Here is a 14,879-nt window from a genome sequence, read left to right on the forward strand (position 1 = left end):
ATTGATCTTATCCCTAGCCGTGTCCCGAGGGTGGAATCTCAGACAATTGGATGTTCAAAATGCTTGTCTCCCTGGTTTCCTTGAAGAAGAGGTTTACATGAAGCAGCCCCCTGGGTTTGAAGATCCTCAGCACAAGAATCATTTTTATAAATTGAAGAAAGCCTTATATGGACATAAGCATGCCCCTCGTGCTTGGTATGCTCGGCTCAACTCAAAATTACAAGAATTGGGATTTAAGCCATCTTGTGCAGATACTTCACATATGATATTACCATATTTCTCACATATGATATTACCATATTTGTGCTCATTTATGTAGATGACATAATAGTCATCGACTCTTCAAATCAAGTAGTGTCAACACATCTTCAAAAGCTTCAACAAGACTTTGCCTTCAAAGGCCTAGGGGAGTTATACTATTTCCTTGGTCTTAAGGTTCAGAAGACAGCACAAGGGATCTCACTCACTCAGAACAAGTACATTGCAGACCTACTGAAGAAGTCCAATATGTCTCACTGTAAACCGGTGCTTCACCAATGTCCACCTCAGAAAAGTTGATGAAGACAGAAGGGAAGCTGATATCTTCTGAAGATGCTTCAAAATACCGCAGTGTAGTTGGGGCTCTCCAATATCTTACTTTCACCAGGCCAGACATAGTGTTATCTATCAATTGGGTCTGCCAATTCCTAGCAACTCCAATAGACATTCACTTGGGAGTTGTGAAGCGTATACTTCGGTATATCCAGTTTACCTCTTCAATTGGGCTCTCCATCAACAAGTCTAGTTCAGATTTGGTTAGTGCTTTCTTAGATGTTGATTGGGCCGGGTGCTTAGATGATAGGCGATCTACAAGCGGCTCTGCTATCTATTTTGGCACCAATCTCATCTCATGGAGTTCACGAAAGCAAACTACAGTCTCTCAATCAAGCATGGAGTCTAAATATAAGGCCCTAGCAAACGCTACGGTTGAAGTAATATGTATTCAGTCACTTCTTGGCGAAGTCAGAATATATCAAGGTAGAGCACTGTGCCTTTGATGTGACAATTTGGGGGCTACCTACATGTCTGCTAATCCAGTCTTTCACGATCGTACTAAGCACATTGAAGTCGACTTCCATTTTGTTTGTGAGCGTGTAGCGTGAAAAGCTTTGGACATATGGTCCATTCCCAGCAAGGATCAGGTGGCTAATATATTCACTAGACCTTTGGCAGCTCACCAACTGACAAGGCTTCGTGGCAATCTCAACCTAATTGCACTTGGCTGAGATTGAGGGAGGCTGTTAAAGCGTGAAGTCTGAACAGCTCTAAAGAACTATGAAGAACCCATCAGACTTATCGGTCTGAATGACTCCAATTATTCTGTGTACTCAATCGTGATCGTTAGCCATTAGCTGTTAGTGCGCATGTATTTTTCATCACCTAGATTATAGGATCGCTACCGAGTCATGTGAGTGCTGAGAGTTAACTAAACCCGATATTGTAGCCTGTGATGTTATCCATCTGGCAACAACCAAGTGATTATAAATACAAGCAAAACCGCCACAGTTTGAGTGTGCGGATTCAACAGTTCACTTTGATCTCTAGAATTTCACAACCTCATTGGCTAGTTTTTGGGTGTAGAAAAACTCTGCCGATACTACGATTGATATCAGAGCCTAGTCCATAAGTGTGGGTCATAATCTTTGATCCAATGAACATGAGTGTGTGTGAACGCCGATGGGGCATGATCTAAGAGGTTGTCTGTGTACTGTGAAGGGCTTAGGGATGGGTGGGGCATGGCTCCTCAACCTAATTGGCTTGCTTTTGGAGTATAGAAAGATCCTTTCAATCCTACAGGTAGTCCAAGCAACCGGACAACCCAGAGAGAAGCAATAGCGATGCAGGAAGAGATGAGCGCATAACACGTAACAGGCCAGTTAAGACCATGTGTTTTGGGGGCACCGGGAAAAATGATGCCTGACAGACCAACGATGTTGAGGTGATTTCGATGTGTTGGTTTCGCATGTGTCAAAAGAAGGTATGGATCTAGATTTTCTTTTTTTCTTTCCATGTCAGGACATGTTTATCATGGCATTGCTGCTAGATAGCCATGGTAGATCACCATGGGAGCATACATGTGGTGTTGAATAAAAACACACTTTCAGATTTAGTTTAAATTGATTCTTAAATATAACATGAATATAAGCATATCGATTATCATTATCATATAACAAGAGTTTATCCTACATATATATTTCTGTAATACATTCCAGGACAAAAGCACCAGGAAAACAGATATATCAAGCAACCGCGCCAACCATTTTTCAAAAACTTTATTCGTCCTTTCCCAGTGTAGGATCCTAAGAGCGATGGGTGTTCCGAAGACCTGCTCTTCCGTTCGTTGGTGCACGCCGGTGCAATGGGATAAAGTAGTGTACCGGTGGTGGCACAACAGAGGGAAGAGACAAAAACCCTAGTTGTGTATGTATTTTGTGGCGGTGATCGATATGTATATATAGAGAAAATTGAGTAGTTAAGATGTACCATGATTGGATTCTTAACCAACACGATTTCCATATATATCCGTTTTTCCACACAGCAAAAGAAGGTCGCACCTACATAAGCTACTGGATCCAATTTCGACGGACCATTTACGCAGGTATCATATGCCCGCGCCTTGCCCCAGAGAGGCAAGTGAGTGTGCACGTATTTTTCTAGTCCTCTCATTCACACATACTAAATAGTTAGAGGAGATAACTCCTTTTAAATTGGTATCCCTTCACCTCCACTAATAAGATGGACTAAAAGATACACCATACCTCTATATAGTTAGATATTTTATATTTATTTAGAATTTTTTTTAAATATAATAGGTTAGGCTCGTATATCTAACATGTAGAGTCACATGAAATCTAGTATCTTTTCCCTGAAAATACAAGGATTTTCAGATTTCCTCTGTCGCAGTTTTGACCGCATCGATCATCATTGGCGAAGACGAAAGAAGCCTAGCAAGTTTGCAGACTGCTCGATATTTGAGCCCATGAGCCGTAGCCCATACCGAAATGAAGGCATAAAGATGCATCAAAACGAAGTCGCGTAAGAGATTTGCAGTGAAGCATTTTCGTAGATACACAAAAAATTTAACCACTACAAGTTATGCAAATTCCTTTGAAAACAAGTTATGCAAATTTGTACCACTGTCCAGGCAAAAAACTTGTACCTCATCTCGTATGGTTTGAATGTATACCTGTAATAAAGCGAAAAAATACATGAACTTTTTTAGCCAGATGTCTATGCACGAACGAATAATGGAGTTCAAAAACGTGGACGTGAAGCGTTCTCTATCATCAGGACTGTACTGTGGACCTTCATGGCACGAATTTCCAATCATTGTCAGGTTGCTTCCTCAATAAGACTGGAGTGATCAACCTCCAAACTGTGCAACGGTACAGACGTCAATGTTAGCATCATGTTTGTTTGTATATCGGAAATAACGATTAAAAATGATTAATATACGTCTTAATAACTTTTTTAAATAGATTATTTTTTTATTTTATCATCCAATACACTTCAAAAATAAATTATAACATAAAATATAGAAATACAGCGGAAACACAGAAGTCAACCCGGAAAATCCGGCTAGAATACAACAGAAACTCAAAGAATTCAAAAACCAAACTTGAAGATCCAATAAAAGGTGGGTCTCATAGTTGAAATCGAACACTAGGTTTCACAGCAAATCAATTCATAATTCATCTCCACAAAGTTTGGAACTTGAAAAGAAAATTTCAAAAATCAAAGATAAAGTCACCAGTTGAAAAAGTTCTCCAAATTGATGATCTAAAGGCAAGAGAGTTCAAGATCTATAAATATACACTCATATATGATTTTTATACCTCTAGCAATAAGAAGAATGACTTCACAAGATGTTGAAACTTCATCCAAAAAATCAAAATGAAAAAAATAATGAAACATTGAAAACTTGCATACTTGCAAGGGAACCAATAGAGGAAAACTAGAAGGAGAGAAAAATTCAAGCATATACAAAAACATAAATTTCATTACTCAAAGAGGTTAGCCCTATTTTAAGTGAACTACAAATATTTTTCACTCAAAACTCTTATCTAATACATAGGCTAAACACTTATTCTTCCTCTCATCTAAAACCTTAGCACCAGGCTCTCAAATGAGTAGCACAATAAGCTCAAGTGGCTGATTCCTACTCTCCCGTAGCCTTACCTCTCTATTTATAGGATTAGAAAATTTAACCCCTATTTTAGACAGATTACAAAATAATTCCCTCATAAAAAGCTCTCACCTATTACAAAGGTTAAGCTCTCATCTCTCCCTCTCTAAAAACTCAACCACATAACTCCCTAATGGCTAGCTCACTCTCTCCCAACAGCCTTACCCCTTTTATTTATAGGCCTTAAGAGCTTTCTTAGATGTAAAGTTTTTTCCTTTTTAAAATACTCCTCGCTTATAATGGTCTCCTACCTACCACCGGAGCATTTTTATCTATTTTTCGTTCTGTCCATCAAACGATCGTGATGCCTTCATGACTTAGCTTCGCCTTAATACAAGCTCCACGATGATACCACGTGTATCCCGTCTTGCAATCTTAACAGTTGGCAAGTCTCTCCCGCTCCCGATCCCTCGGGTCGCCTGTCACTTGTACCGGTATCTCTTTCGCTTGACTTTATCAACATGCCATCTTCATCCTCCGTTTCATGCTTTGCTTGACCTCCACGTTTACAGCTAGGACCACCTTTGACTCCGCCCGACCTCCTTGATTGTCCGGCACCAAACATCCGCTTAGCTCCGATCACCCGCCATCGACTGTCAAATTGCATTCATCACCTGCATACCATGAGATAAGCAATCATATTTCTCCAACTCAAACTCCAATTAGTTCATAATCAAAATGCTCAAATCAAACTCAAACAATCTAAAACTCGACAAACCAAATCGACAACCTTATCAATCACTCATCACACATACTAAATAGTTAGAGGAGATAACTCCTTTTAAATTGGTCTCCCTTCACCTCCACTAATAAGATGGACTAAAAGATACATCATACCTCTATATAGTTAGATATTTTATATTTATTTAGAATTTTTTTAAATATAATAGGTTAGGCTCGCATATCTAACATGTAGAGTCACATGAAATCTAGTACCTTTTCCCTGAAAATACAAGGATTTTCAGATTTCCTCTGTCGCAGTTTTGACCGCATCGATCATCATTGGCAAAGACGAAAGAAGCCTAGCCAGTTTGCAGACTGCTCGGTATTTGAGCCCATGAGCCGTAGCCCATACTGAAATGAAGTCATAAAGATGCATCAAAACGAAGTCGCGTAAGAGATTTGCAGTGAGCATTTTCGTAGATACACAAAAAATGTAACCACTACAAGTTATGCAAATTCCTTTGAAAACAAGTTATGCAAATTTGTACCACTGTCCAGGCAAAAAACTTGTACCTCATCTCGTATGGTTTGAATGTATACCTGTAATAAAGAGAAAAAATACATGAACTTTTTTAGCCAGATATGTCTACGCACGAACGAATAATGGAGTTCAAAAACGTGGACGTGAAGCGTTCTCTATGATCAGGACTGTACTGTGGACCTACATGGCACGAATTTCTAATCATTGTCAGGTTGCTTCCTCAATACGACTGGAGTGATCAACCTCCAAACTGTGCAAAGGTACAGACGTCAATGTTAGCATCATGTTTGTTTGTAGTATCGGAAATAACGATTAAAAATGATTAATATACGTCTTATTAAATTTCTTTTTAAATAGATGATTTTTTCTATTTATCATCAACGCAGTTCAAAAACAAATTGTAACATAAAATATAGAAATACAGCGAAAACACGGAAGTCAACCCGGAAAATCCGGCTAGAATAGAATAGAAACTAAAAGAATTCAAAAACCAAACTCTAAGATCCAATCAAAGATGGGTCTCATGGTTGAAATAGAACACTAGGTTCCACAGCAAACCAATTCATAACTCATCTCCACAAAGTTTGAAACTTGAGAAGAAAAATTCAAAAATCAAAAATAAGGTCACGGGTTGAAAAAATTCTCCAAGTTGATATCTAGAGGCAAGAGAGTTCAAGATCACACTCGTATGTAATTTTTATGCCTCTAGCAATAAGAAAAATAACTTCACAAGATGCTAAAAATTCATCCTCAAAACCAAAACAAAAAAAACAATAAAACACCGAAAACTTGCAAACTTGCAAGGGAAACAATAGAGGGAAACTAGAAGGAGAAAACAAATTCAAGCTTATGTAAAAACATAAACTTCATTACTAAAAGAGGTTAGCCCTATTTTAAGTGAACTACAAATATTTTTCACTCAAAACTCTTATCTAATACATAGGCTAAACACTTATTCTTCCTCTCATCTAAAACCTTAGCACCAGGCTCTCAAATGAGTAGCACAATAAGCTCAAGTGGTTGATTCCTACTCTCCCGTAGCCTTACCTCTCTATTTATAGGCTTAGAAAACTTAACCCGTATTTTAGACAGATTACAAAATAATTCCCTCACAAAAAGCTCTCACATATTACAAAGGCTAAACTCTCATCTCTCTCTCTCTAAAAACTCAACCACATAACTCCCTAATGGCTAGCTCATCCTCTCCCAACAGCCTTACCCCTTTATTTATAGGCCTTGAGAGCTTTCTTAGATGCAAAGTTTTTTTCCTTCCTAAAATACTCCTCACTTACAATGATCTCCTACCTACAACCGGGGTATTTTTGTCTATTTTTCGTTCCGTCTATCAAACGACCGTAACGCCTTCATGACTTAGCTTCACTTTAATGCAAGCTCCGCGATGATACCACGTGCATCCCATCTTACGATCTTAACAGTTGGCAAGTATCTCCCGCTCTCGATCCCTCGGGTCGCCTGTCACTTGTACCGGTATCTCTTTCGCTTGATTTTGTCAACACGCCATCTCCATCCTCCGTTTAATGCTTTACTTGACCTCCACGTGTACAGCTAGGATCACCATTTACTCCACCCGACCTCCTTGATCGTCTGGCACTAAACACCCGCTTAACCACGATCCCCCGCTATCGACCGTCAAATTGCATCCATCACCTGCATACTATGAGATAAGCAATCACATTTCTCCAACTTTAACTCCAATTAATTCATAATCAAAATGCTCAAATCAAACTCAAGCAATCCAAAACTCGACAAACCAAATTGACAACTTTATTAATCACTCATCACATATAAATTAAACCATATTTCAATTTTGTTTCTCATTGTTGTCTACGAAAATCATAAAAGCTCAACAATAATTCAAGAAGCATCATCTCCCACCAAACAATCATATTCATATATAAAATAAGCAACCGATGCAAAGCGAACCATAACTCATAGGAGTAGCAAATGCATTCCACGAGTAGTTTTTCGAAGATTATCAAATGGAACAAGAAGTTTCTCTCATGTGTTCAAGAAAAAAGTTTCTCTCACTTTACATGGGGAGGAGGAAACATTTTTGAAACGGAACTGCATGGCAGGCAACAGGAATTGGCGATACATGCTAGCCGCGAACTACTCGCTGATGATCTTCACCCATGTACTGGCCCATACAACATCTCTGCTCCACCTGATTATGAAATGAAGGATCGTTGCTTTTCTGAGCAGCTGTATGAAAACTGGGGAAAAAAACATTGCCGTTACTATGATGGATAAAGGTGCCACCTTTGAAGAGATTCTTGATGGTCAACAGTCAACACTGATTAACAAAGATACATATTATAAAGTAAAAGGAGAATACACAAGAAGAACTGTGATTTGACCAAAAATATGCGCATCGTTTACGTTGAGGGTTGCAAGATCAGTGTTTACGTTGTCATGGCAAAGAAATCACAAGAGAGCCTTTAATAAAAAAGAAAAGAAACTGGATCAAGAGATTTAACACAACAATTAGGGGATTGTTGAAAGCTGATGCCAGCTTTTGCAGTTTATTTATGCTAGGTTTCCAACTGCACAGGGTGTGTGGGGGGGGGGGGGGCAGGGGGGTCTTGCATAATCGCTTCCAGACGATCAGAAGCGTGGAACTCGCCACGCCTCCCACCTACACTCTCGTTCTGCTTCTCTTCTCCATACTGTTCATCATCACCGCCTCCACATGCACTGCAACGGACACCATCTCCGCCGGTTGTCCACTCGTCGGCGGCGACAAGCTCGTGTCCAACAACGGCAAGTTCGTGCTGGGATTCTTCCAAAGAACCGACACGAGGTCCTCCTCCGGCAAGTACACGACCACGAAATGGTACTTGCTGGGCATATGGTTCAACATGGTCTCAAAGTTCACACCGACATGGGTGGACAACTGAGAGAACCCACTCTCCGACGGTGCCTCGTCGGAGCCAGGGGCGGATCCACCGCTAGGGCGAGCCCGGGCGGCCGTCCGAGCTCCCCGGCGGCGGACCCCCCCCCCCTCCCCATCATGGATTTCCAGAGGATTCATTGATTTCCGGTGGCGTGACTGCGTGAGGCTGTGTTGCTGTGAGGAACCGAGGAAGAAGAAGACCCATTTGGGGCTTTGGGCAGTTGGGCTGTGAGGCCGACACCCGCACCTTTCCATCCACACGGCCCAGTGACCCAGTTGGATTCTAATTGGTCTAGTTGGATTGCTTCCTCTTCGCCCTTTCCCGTTTCCCCCAAATCAGACTCCTAATCTTCACCACAACTCCAATCAGCCCCTGCCAACCGTAACTCCCAGGCTCTCGACGGCGGTGGCCTGCGCGCTAGGAGCAAGGAGTCAACTGTTAAGGACGCCATCAGCTTCGGCCGACCCACACAGCCGCACAGCGGCACAGCCTCCGGGGAGCTACAAGGAGCCCGGCGTCGGGACGTCGGGTGGATGACCGGATTTCTCCTCACCATTAGCTTCGTGGGGCTTCTCAACTTGCTCCCGCTCAAAAAGGTGCCTCATTTGTCCATTTCCACAAATTTTCTTGAATTAATGGAGCATTAGGATAGCATGCAGTATTTTTCCCCGAAACCAACAACATGCAATTTTGAAGTAGTATATTGGTAATCTTTTTCTAGCCAGCCCAACTGCTTAAGCCTTTTGATATCAGTTCTCCAAAACTGCTAAATGGGACACCCTTGCGTGTTTCAGTACCTTTTAAGCTGTTACAGGTTTGAAGATATATGCATCAACACCTATTTTCTTTCATTTATATGTCACACCTGATGATTTGCATAACATTTTCAGGCTTTGGTGATAGACTATAAATTGACTTGGATTGTGAAGTGGCACTGATGCACAGGGCACTCCACCACTCCGGCACTGGCTGCCGCCGCGAGCCACAAATTCATTCAGGGTAAGGTACTAAACTGGTTAGCTATCAAACTGATTTTGCTTGTCCAGTTGAGTTGTCTGTGTTAGTGTGTGTGTGACTGTGTGAGGTAATTATTGATTGATTGATTGATTGATTGATTCAGGACATCAATTGTTGATTGATTCCAATTGTGAGTGTGACTGTGTGAGGCATAATGATGATGAGCAATTGAGAACTCTTTGCTTTGTGCAAGTGCAAAATATGCAATTTGCATTGTGCAATGAATGAATCATGAATGAAGAGATTTCTTACCGTGTGTGTTGTGTGTTTTGTAGGATATCAATTATTAGATCATCAAGACATCAATAATAAAGAGATTTTTCAAACCAACATCTTTGGACGAAGTATGAGAGATAGTGGAGTTGGTGATGGACGTGATGCATAAAATGAAACAGTAATTCCCATTCAGTCACTCCTGCTCCTGCAACTACTCGTATAGAATACAAATGTATTAAGGATTTTGTTCACTTCGCTTAATTATTATCTTAATTAAGATATTTTTCTTTAATCTTATCTTAAAGTCCGCCCTAGCTACTTTGCTCGGCTGGATCCGCCACTGGTCGGAGCCCATGATCTCTAGTGACGGCAACCTGGCCATCTTCAACCGGGCCAACCCCGGTCCATACTCTGGTTGGGACAGGCGAACACCACGACGAACAACACCGTTGCCACGCTACTGAACACCGGCAACCTCGTCCTCTCCGACGCGTCAAACGCGACCATCATCTTCTGGGAGAGCTTCGACCACAGGACGGACACTTTCCTTCCAGTTCCAGGCTCGAAGCTGGGTAGGAACAAGCTGAAAGGGCTGACCCATGGCCTCGTGTCCAACAAGAACTTGCTTGATCTAGCTCCGGGCGTCTACTCCGGCCATCCATCCTCTAACGTCCCTAACAATATTGAGTTGTTCCTTGTGTGGAACTCTTCTTTTGCATATTGGTCATCTGGGCAATTGGAAGGGCAATCAGTTCAGCAACGAGCCAGTGATGTCAGTTGGTGCTTATTTCATCTCCGAGTGATGTCAGTTGGTGCTTATTTCATCTCCGAATTCTGTGCTTATCTCAACGAGCAACGATCACTTCACATGCAGGTTGAAGAATGAAACATTGATCACAATGTACGTGCTCGATGTCTCTGGTCAAGCGAAGAATATGATTTGTGTGAGATCATGTATGCGAAGAATTGGTATTATGACGAAATTGGTAAAAGCAAAGTAATTTAGATGATATGCATGTGTTGCGAATATGTTCCTCGATATACTCGTGGTGGTATAATGATATTTATGTTTTTTCGATAATAGTACCGGGACTAAATTCAGAGATGAATTGAAGTCAAGGCTGTTAGGAGGTCTGGTCCAGACCTCGGCAAGGCGATAGAGGCACGCGGGCTCAGCCGGCCTAGCGTGGCCAGAAGGTGGCCCATGAAAGCGCTAAGGCAAGCTGGCTGACAAGCCCAGGTGGGGCCTGTTGGCGTGAAGAGTGGCCCAGCTGGTCAAGAGAGGAGTCCAGGCAGAGTGGGCCGGTGGGACACGACCAGCCCATGTGTCTTAGGGCCAGGCCGGCTGGTTGGGCTGGCAGGAGCTCGGCCAAGTGGGCCAAGAGAGCGCGTCGTCACGCGGGTATGGCTCAAGACCGAAGGCGCGCATGTGCGTGAGCTGGTGCGGATGGGCCGGATGAGGCGCGGTTGAAGGCCAGCCCGAGGAATGCGGGAGGCGGCCTGGTGCGCATGTTGTAGCCTAGCTGGGCGGTTGGATTGTATTCGGCTCAGTACGAATTCGATGATACTGTGCCGATCGGCCTTAAAAAGATGTTGTCGGTTTGTGAATAGAACCGAAGGTGAACAGTATAGACCTAGAGGATATTTTTAGAGAGAAAAACCGATCTAGGATTTTTGGATTTTGTGGAAGTCTTTTGGGGATGCTTTGGAAATGTATCATATGAACTCATTCATGCAACGAATATCAAATTTTGCAAGTTGATGAGCTGTTAGTTTCGTTCTTTCTACATGCTTTTCGTTTTTGTTGTTCGATGTTGATTTTTGATGAATCTTTTGGCCAACGTGATTTGTCTTGGTTTGATCCATCCAAAATCATCCGATCAAGGTAAAGTTCTAAAAAGTTTAATTGGTTAACTTTTTCACTATTCTTGTATAACCGCATACTTAGGGTTTAATCTATTTTCGTCACCATCTGTCACAGTCTGCTTGCGAAATTCACAATTCTTGATCTAGAGATCCGATTGACTTGATTCTTGTTATAATAGTTTTGTATCATTGTCTAGTTTCTACGTTAAAATTTGAGGGCAATCGGACTGTCGGATCTTTTTGTACATCGTTTTTAGTGATATGATAGTAGTCTGTACCAAACTGATTTCAAGATTAAATTAAATATTTGATTAGGGTGAATTAAATTTGAATTTGCCTTCTGCAATTATTCATCCTCCTCTAACTACATATTTTGTGTGTAATCGATCCTACAATTTGGTATGCTATTTTAGAGGATTGGATAGCCTTCTATGCACGACCAGGAGCTCAGTTTGATGTGTATCAATCTTCGGATAAGACCATGATGAACTACCTCACGGAGGTGAGGAACCTGGAAAAGAAATTTGTTGGACTCGAGGTCAAGTATATCCCAAGGAAGGATAACTACCTCGCCTATAGTCTTGCCTGCATGACATCCTTGTGGTCTCTAGGACAACCAGAGATTTTCATATAGAATATCTCAAAGCCATCTATGAAATCATCAGAGGACACAGCCGAAGGAGTGGTGGTTTACGAGACCTATAACTAGCTCGGGGGCTCGCCAGGGATTGACGCCCCAAAAGGCGTTGTGGGGGAACTCACGGCTTAGCTTGAAAGCAAAGTTTTATGGATGACCAAAATCCGCATGTACCTTCAAGATCGAGTTATGTCTGAGGATGATGCACTAACCGAGCAAATTTCATGACAATCCAAGATTACACCTTGGTGGATGGTGTTCTTTATCGAAAAGGCGCTCACAGGATACTCATAAAATGTATCTCTTAGAAGTAGGGTAGGGAACTACTCAAAGAAATCCATAGAAGGGTGTACGGAGCTCATGCTTGCTTCTGAACCCTAGTCAAAAAGGCATTTTGACAAGGTTTTTATTGGCCTATGGATCTCCATGATGCGAGTGAGTTAGTACGAAAGTTCACGAGCTTGCAATTTCACAGTAGAACAATACATCGACCAGCTCAAGCCCTACAAATGATCCCTTTGCCATTGCCATTCGCGACTTGGGGGCTAGATATTCTGGGGCCCTTCCTGGTAGCACCTGGGGGCTTCAAATTCTTATTTGTTGCAATTGACACATTCACCAAGTAGATTGAAGCTGAGCCAGTAAAAAAAATCACATTGTCGGCTACCAAGAAATTTATCATGAAAAGCGTCATGACAATATTTGGCATTCTGAGTAGGATCATCACCGATAATGACACTCAGTTCTTCAGTGCAACATTCATCGATTACTGCGAGGAACTTGACACTACAGTATGTTTTGTGTCCATGGCACACCCACAAAGCAATGGACAAGTCGAGTGGGCAAGCGTCCTAGTACTTCAGAGAATTAAAACCCGCGTCTTCAACTGCTTATCCACTTATGATAAAGCTTGGCCTTCTGAGTTGCCTAACGTGCTTTGGGCACTTCGAACAACATCCAGCAGGGTGACCGGTGAAACACCTTTCTTTCTAGTCTAGGGGGTCGAAGCAATGATGCCCTATGAAGTAAAGATCAAATCTCCCCAAATTGAACTATACACTGACAAGGATGAAATCCCGAGAAGACAGGATGACCTCAATGTTCTCGAGGAAAAAAGGACATGAGTGTTGAAAAGATCAGCACGGTACCAGCAAACTCTCTGACGCTACCGTGACCAAAACATCTACAAAAGATCTTTTGAACCCGGAGATCTATTTCTACGACTTGTATTAATCCAGAAAAACAGTGACAAGCTATCTCTGAAGTGGGAAGGTCCATATAGGGTCGTCGAATCCAATCTACTAGGGCCATATAGGTTAGCCATTGAGGATGGTAAAGTCCTTAAAAATTCTTGGAATATCGACCAGATTTACAAGTTTTATGTGTAAGTATTTAGGATATATTTTGTAAATACTAGTTGCATATTATCAATATATTTATTTTACCTATTTTGAGACAATGCCTTAAAAAAAGAACTGAGATAAGCCGTTATTCAGGCACTTACGTCCATACACGCACTCAGATTTCTAAGACTACCAATTCGGGAATCTTTCCCCGATAACGAGTCAGGGGCTTCACGAACACTAGGATTACAAAACTTGTCGTGTGCGCCATATTTCTGACAATAAGGGACAAAACATTTTTAGGGACCGTAGAAAACCTTATCTTGTCCCCGAGGAGCCTGAAAGCTAAGACGTCTTCCACTTAGAGTATGATCTAAAGTGATCGCATCGAATATTCCGATAAGAAACCATAAAATCTCCCTAACCTACTTAGAAGAAACCAAGACTGAACACTTGTTTAAAATTTTCCTTGTATTCACAAGAAGATTCACAGTCATACACAAGGCATTATAGTAGAAATAGGAACCTTTAATTTAATCAGATTTTGAGCTTTTTTATAGATAATCTAAAGGAAAGAGGATTACAAATCCTAAAAAAATCTACTCGACGAAGAGGTAGGAGAGTCTTCGACCAATGAAGCTTCACTGACTCAGCAAGAGGAAGGAGAGACTCCCTTATATCTCTCCAATCACTAGAGCCAACAGAGGAGACTTGGTCGTCGATGTTTTGACCCCATGCTGAACTTGTCGGTGTTGTCGCTCGATCATCGACATATCCGAAGACATAGGGTTTGGTAGAAGCATTGCCTCTCCACCCTCATCGTCGGTGTCGCTGCTTTGGCTACTCCCTTTGACCATCCTCTCTAGAATAACACGAGGATAGAGAGAATAAAGTGACTGGTGTCTTGGTGTCTTTAACCGAGATGCCACCGGACGCCTCCCTCTTCTTCGCCTCAGGCGCCACTTCTTCCTCCTCTATTTACATCTTCAAAAGGTCCCATTCCACCTCATCTTAAACCTGAGGCACTAGGGGCTTGCTGTCTTTAATAGGGACGCCACGAGTCACCGCCCACTTTTCAGTTTCCTCGTGGAGGAGACGTCGATAACCTTCACCATCGAATAAGATTCAGTGGGAGACGACGGCGGAGTAAAGGGCGTGTACTCGGGGGAGGGTGGAGTAAAGTCAGGAGATGAAGGAGTGTATTCAGATGAAGAAGGAGGATCCATGGTCGAGTTTGATGCAGCTAAGCTCTAGCACCCGGGGGTTTATATAGACCAATAGGTCAAGAGACGCATCGCTTCATCTTCCAAACATTAATTTTGGCACAATTACGTTATGGGTCATGGGTGCCCAAGCGACACGTGGTAATAAAGGCTAGACCTTTTCAGCTGGTTTTCATAGATAAAGGGGTAGTCATCAGTGCACCCGTTTATCCGCTGGATTTTTAAGTGCTCGA

The sequence above is a fragment of the Phragmites australis genome, chromosome 7 (genome assembly GCF_958298935.1).
Source record: "Phragmites australis chromosome 7, lpPhrAust1.1, whole genome shotgun sequence".
In the NCBI taxonomy this organism is placed as follows: Eukaryota; Viridiplantae; Streptophyta; class Magnoliopsida; order Poales; family Poaceae; genus Phragmites; species Phragmites australis.